Source organism: Zeus faber (assembly GCF_960531495.2).
Source record: "Zeus faber genome assembly, chromosome: 8".
Classification (NCBI taxonomy): domain Eukaryota; kingdom Metazoa; phylum Chordata; class Actinopteri; order Zeiformes; family Zeidae; genus Zeus; species Zeus faber.
This window is the reverse complement of record NC_137195.1, coordinates 11235821-11242665: the sequence shown is the minus strand read 5'-3', so window position 1 is coordinate 11242665 and position 6845 is coordinate 11235821. Positions and strand designations below refer to the sequence as shown.

Genomic DNA, 6845 nt, shown 5'->3' with positions numbered 1-6845 from the left:
GAGCGGATCCTCCTTGTCAGATCCACACCACCACACCTGCCGGTGGCGGAGCCGTGGTTCTCCTCCCGCGGTCTGGCGCGACTGCGGCCGAGGGCTCGCTCCTCGGCGGGGGATGCTGGAGCGCACGCAGCTGATTGGCTGCGGAGCGCGCCGCGTTTTCCTCTGAATAAATACACTTGTTACCTTGTTTTACGGTGGTTTATTTTCGGGGTGGTTGACGAATGTTGTGTTCGGTGAAGCGGAGATAAATGTTTTTGTTTTATTTTATTTGTATGGCTCGAATTAAGCTCAGGGTTCCAAAACTAGGGTTTCGCGGCCCCCGAGGGGTCCGTGGGGGAGTTTCAGGGTGTCGGCAGGAAAAAAACGTATTTTATATATTTTTATTTCATTGTTTTACATGTTCTTTTTTTCTGTGAACATTCCAGAGATTGAGTCTGCTTTTGGTCAAATGTTTTATGTTAAATCACACGGCAGTTTATAGGCAAATCAACTATATGCAACTTTCTTTTGGGGGTCGGGGTCCTTTTTAGTCAGAGCCTAAACTGGCAAAGGGGCCTTGCCATTAAAAAAGTTTGGCAACCCCCTGGTATAGCCTACATTTCATGCTCATAGACAACCTCAATATGTAATACAACACGTTGCTGCCCCACAAACGCCTTTCAAATCCTCAAATCTATTCTACTCACCATTGTCATGTCGACGTGAGGGGGACTATTATGCTTTCCTTTATTTTGAGATATTTCATCAGCAGAGCTTTCACAGCTGCATTAGGCCCCCCTGTGTGTCCAGTGCAGGAACCATTTGTAAGTATTAAACAACCAGTGGTAATGACTGCACACCGACAGCCATTATGTAACACTGGCAGACTTCATAAAACAGTATACAAGGCAAAAAAAAAAAAAAGATGATGCACGAATTGGGCACCAGCAAAAACCAACAAATGATTTCGCCACTACCCTGAAATTTCTTAAAGTTTGGAATGAGAAAGGGTGGTCATACACATCTAAACCCTTCTAGGTGGAGAACAGAACTCTGCTGACATCATCCGGGCAGCGTCTGCCATCCGAGGGTGGTGTCAGGAGTCCTGTATCAGGGTCGGTAGGTGCTGGATCCAAAAAAACACGTTTGCTTAAATAGATGGTGTGAGTGTAAACATACACGACATAAAAGGTGCCACAGTGTGCAGGACCTCTCCCAGACCTCCGCTTCCTAAATCTGAGGCTTAGTCTGCCAGAACAGTGCCACCGTGTGGTCAGGTAGCAAGGTCATTCATCTTGATGGGCACCAAATCAGCCCCCAAAACGTGAACCAAACATTAAAGCAAAAACAAAACACAATTCAATTCAATTGTTCTATGAAATATATTTAAAAAAAATTATATTGTATATTGAACCACATTGAACTAACGAAAGTGACCCCTGTAGGAATAGCGACAGACCAATAATACAACTTTTTTAAATAATCGTGCTGGAGGGATCATTGCATCATTGCTGGTTCGATCCCCGGCTCCTGGCCGCAGGTCCGCGTGCCCTTGAGCAAGACACTCAATCCCTAACTGGACACCTTGCCCCCCACCCAGGAGGGTTGGTAAGGTGTCATCTCATCTTGTCAGGTATGGGTTAGTCAGGAGTGTGGTCTGGGGACATGGTGGGACTCCCCAGGTTGGTTTGGACTCCATGAATGTTTTCAGCAAACTTGACACTTGCCACCCTCTCGGTGTTCTGTGACTCTTCTCCTTCGTGCTTGTAACTTGTGGTGTCATTGACGGCAATTACAGCTATCAGATAAAAAATATATATATTTTAAAGCTGAATCTTTATTAACACGTACATTATATATAGCACCTATATTAACACGTTATTATTACTGTCAATTGTCCTTATATAGTACATTTATTATTTTATTGTATAATAGCAGTGAATATCAGTCTTAAAAGTGGACTCTAATCAATTCCCAATCAATTTTCAAATTATAAAGCAGTTTGTAACACAGAAACTAGTCATTTAAAGTAATCTCCCAACTTACCTGGTATATCTGTGTCATTATGTAAACCACTGCCATTATTCAACGGCTTCTTCTTCTTCTTCATCTAAACACAAAACACAACATTTTCTAAAGACGCAACATCAGTCATCTTGTCCAAAAGACCAAAGATAAAGAGGCTCACGAACCATAGTGCAAATGGAATCTGAAAGCACACTGGTCAGCTTCGACTTGTTGCCAACAGCTTTGCAAGCGCTGCAAAAGAAAACATGTCGAGAGTCGTCCAAATGTTTTAAACCCAACAGGTCGTAAGTCGCGGCGAACAATAGATTCTTTCACCTTGGGCTGCGCGGTAACACTGGCTTACAGTCCATTGATCTCCTGGAGTTCTTTAAGATTAAAAGAGGAAAAAATTAATAAAAAAAACACCATTCTGGTTGAAGTGCACACCGGGGTGAAACCGGCACAGAACGCTGCTCTCACCTGGGTGTTCGCTGATTCACTGTCTCGACTCTCTCTCTCTCTTTTCATTTTGATATATTCGTATGTGCTGAGGCCTTTATAGACTGAAAAAAAAACAAAAAAAACGAGAAAGAAATGTGTGAACATAACACCCGCCCAGTTCAGGCGCTTTGATGGGACTGCACACGTTGGAACTCACAGAGGTACAAGTGGAAGCTGAGTAGGTGTCCAAACAGCAGCAGGCAGCAGAGGCAGACCATGGAGCTGATGAAGGCCAACACCTGCAGGCTGTTGGCGGTGCTCTGCACGGGCGCCAGCGGGAGGAACATCAGCCAGGTGGCGTTGTCGAGGGAGACTGCAATCGACAAGAGCAGGGGGGCGGTGAGAGACACGCCATCAGAAAAGGCCGGAGTGATCCGGGCCGCCGCCGAAATAAAATCCGATGGCGTGGGGTTTTCACCGTTAAACTGCGGCGCCGTCCGTAGGCTGCTCGGATCCAGGTAGTGCTGAATGAATACAAACAAGATGGTGGCAAGGAGCAGGACGACGCCCAGCAGAGCGGATAACAGGGATGCGAAGAAGTACCTGGTACGCAAGAGAGAAACCAAGGAGACGTGAAGTCACATCGTAATGGAACATAACTACATATAATTTAAAAAAAATGTACTGAGCCCCATCCACACTTCCTCTCACCAGTAATTCCTGCCGCCCACGCAGTTGTTCAGCCAAATGCAATGGTGGTCAAAGTTGTCCACGCATTTGTTGCAAAGGCGACAGTGCTTTACTTTGGGGCCGCTGCACAGAGGTCGGGGGTTGCATGAACACATTCAAAAACGAAAAAAACAAACAAAAAACATGTGACATTACAAGAAATAAATCATGAATCAGATTCACGCTGGAGGACGCAGAGGAAGTAGGATACATACACTTCGATGTCGCACACGTTGCAGTGCAGGTTTTGGATGACATGCGCTTGCTTTGTCCTGTCAAAAGCAGGTTTCGGCTGGTAGAAGTTGTATTTCCGCCTGGCAACGGCGTGCGCTGGGTCTAACGTCACCGTAGCGATGTGTGTAACAATGTGTATCACAAAGTGTATCCCGGTCAGCTGAACACGGCGGGGGTCAAGGACTAATATGGCGCGTGTGCTGGGAAGGGGGATATCGCACGGCACATCATCGGATAAACGAATGAACAAAGCGCACGCACGCACATATCAGAAGGGAGAGGGGAATAAACGTAGCGCGTGGGAATAAACGCTTATTCTCGCGAGTAGCCTGACTCAGCTGGGCTCAAGCCCTGCTGATGTCATCCAGCACAGAACTCGTGACAAGCAGGACAGTCATAGCCTCCTGTGGGCTCCAGGAAGAGAACGGGGCTCGGGACAAAGACGTGTCATGTGTGCCGTGGCTACAGCCAATACAGAGAGCCAGCAAACAACAAATCACTTGTTCGGTTCTTAAGTCCTTTACAACAACCAAACCCAAGCTGCACAGAAGGATGATGTTTAAAGAAGACGCCCTAATCTACCCCCGGGATCTATTGTCGAGGGGAAGGATACAGAGTAAGCGGCGTAAATCCAGGGTGGAGGCAGGAGCGGTATATAAATACCAAAGCCCACCACGGCCAGGAAGCCGACCCCCAGCCAGCAGAGCACCTGGTGGGCTTTAGGAGGCCAGCACCATCCGTTCACCTTGGGGGGCTTGGAGACAGCCAGCTCCATAGCACTGCTGATGGGCACAGGAACCGTCTGCCTCAGCCCCTGTCCAAAGCATTTCATCTGGAGGACACACACCCAACAAACAATACACTGTTATTTGACTGTTAATGACCCATACATAATTCTATAAGATTAGCTCCTCCAGTGTAGTGTAGTTTAACTTCAATCGATATGATATTGACTAGAATATAGATAAAACTGAAATTTTGCATACATTACATATTACTATGCAACACAATCGCTTGTTTGCTTTTTATTACTGCTATTAGACTGCCTTCTATCAATGTGTTATTAATTATTTACAATATATTATTAATAATAAATGTGCTAACTAAAATAGATATGTCAATATCAAGATATAACATTGTATATATATCAATTTAGAATTCAGTCCATTGGGAAAATCTTTTTATCCCTTAGATTCACTATTTTGGCCTTGTCCCAAGGCCAGAGTTTTGATCTTTCCCTTTGTATTTTAATGACAAAAAGACCCAAGTTTTTAAAACATGTGGTATATCAAACTAATGCAATCTACATGGCACTGTAATGCTAGTGGTCACTGTATCTCATCTGCAGAGAAGGTTCCAGCTATTATTATTATTATTTTCAGAAGATGATGGAAAGAATATTTGAACATTTGTAATGGATGTCGGCAGCAAACTAACTCGAATATCATTTCATGAATATCGAAATATGAAATGTGAGTTTTAATGTGTGTCGTGCGTGTACACCACCAGGTGGCTTCAAAAGAACTTGCCTCAGAATGCCAGGTCCCTTGACGTTACTAACCAAAAAGTGCAGTTCTGTCATGGTTGGCAACACATTCTCAACGATAATGACGGCAATGACATTTGTTTCAGTTTTCCTACGGGGGAAAATTGACAAAACATTGAAATTCCCTACTGTTGAAATGCAGCTTAAACCAGACATCACACATTGTTTGTTTGTTTGTTTGTTTGCATGTTGCACACAGACCGGTTCCTCCCCCGGCCTGAAGAGGCTGTTTTAGAGGACGATGAGGCGTTGAGGTCGGTTAAGACTGCGTGGATCAGTGGGTGGAGAGTGACACCTCCCCGCCCTCCACCCTCGACCCTCCTGACAGACGCCTCTGCGACCTCCTCGCTTTTTCTTTTTTTTTTTGCTTAACAAATAACGTAGCCATAGTGACCCGTAACGAGCCGGCACCGCCTCGTTAACGAAGCCTTCACGCTGCTCCGTCTCCCGATAAACAAAAACAATGATTGGGAATGATGAGCGAAAAATAAATAAATCCCTTACCTTGGAGGTTCTGGAGTCCGGTGCTTGTAAACGGAGGTTGGGCAACGGGTGTCCTCGATAAACACTGTTTACTAGTATATTACAATAAAACGGATGTTTCATTTCTGTGAAATGAAATTTGTCACAATACACCAATATATATATATATATATATATATATATATATATATATAAAAACACAATAAATACAGATACAAATATACAAAATATGAATCAACACGTAAAAAACACACCCCCGAAATTAAACCCAAAAATAAACATCTCTCCATCCGTGAATACAAACGTTCGTATTACCTGTGCCGTGCAAAGCGTTCAGCAAACACCTGCAGCATCATTTACAGGCGATCAAACTTTTATTCCGACATGGATCTCTGAAGTCGATCGTCTTACAACTTATAGCGGCGCAATTTTCGCTGTGGGTCGCCGCGCGTCTGCGCCCGCGTCCCGTGAGCCTCGCGGAGTGGAGGGGGGGTGGGAGCGACGGCTGGACTGGACGCTCACCTGGGGGGGGGGGGTCGAGGGGGGGGGTGTCGGTCGGACCGGATCCCGGGCCGGAGCGGCCTCTCGGCGTTGCGGACGACGTTCGAAACCAGAAAAAAAAAAAACCCGCAAGCGCGACGGCGTCAGAAGCGGTCGAAGGCGGAGGCGCCGTTGCCGTGGCCGCGTCGCGTCGCGTCGCGTCCAGGTATGCTCGCGAGGGAGAATGCGCTCCACGATCCGCTCCGTGTGTCCGCTCCGACCGAACCCACTCGGTCACAGAGCCGGCGCTGTAATAGCGTCACAGTCCAAACCAAGCATCAGGTTGATGCAATCGGGCGGATAGACGTTGACCCTTGAACAACACTTATGAAAATATATATTTTGCACCTACTTCAGACTAATATTCATCTTAAAAAAAAACTGCTTTCATCTTTATTTTTGGTCTTTAGTTGAATCTGTTAAATGAAATTAAAAAAATAATTCTGCAGCCAATTATCTAGTTCCACGATTCATTATCATTGTATACTGTCAATCTTGACAAAATAGCCTCACATGTTCACACAACTTTGCATTTGCAAAGCATATGTAAGATGTAATGAAATTATGTGCAGCCATCTTTATCCTCTATGCTTGCTCTTTTTATTGTCTCTCCTAAGGTGGCCAATAAACGCAGGACAAGTTTTATAATAGATAGTGGGACTCAAGCCTGTTGTAGCTGACATTCTTTTGACCAACTCCATGTGAATGCTTATTTAGGGCTACACTGAATGAAGCAAGCACGGCGAGACATTTACAAAAAAAAAAAAAAACAGCCACCATTTATTTTTTTAGCAACTGCTCACATTAAAAAACAACAGTAATAACAAAGTAGTAACATCAAATACAGTCTGTACAATGACTATCAGCTGTGAAAACAGCACAGAAG

At 44.9% G+C, this 6845-nt stretch overlaps 1 protein-coding gene across 1 annotated transcript in view; it reads right to left on the bottom strand.

Annotated features, from left to right (window-relative positions):
- tppp (tubulin polymerization promoting protein) overlaps positions 1-51 on the bottom strand; it is a 13656-nt gene extending 13605 nt beyond the window's left edge. The window contains exon 1 of the mRNA XM_080005453.1: positions 1-51. This exon is cut by the window's left edge and continues 5 nt beyond it. The gene's annotated coding sequence lies outside the window, so the exon portion shown is untranslated.
- Positions 52-6845: the final 6794 nt, after the last annotated feature.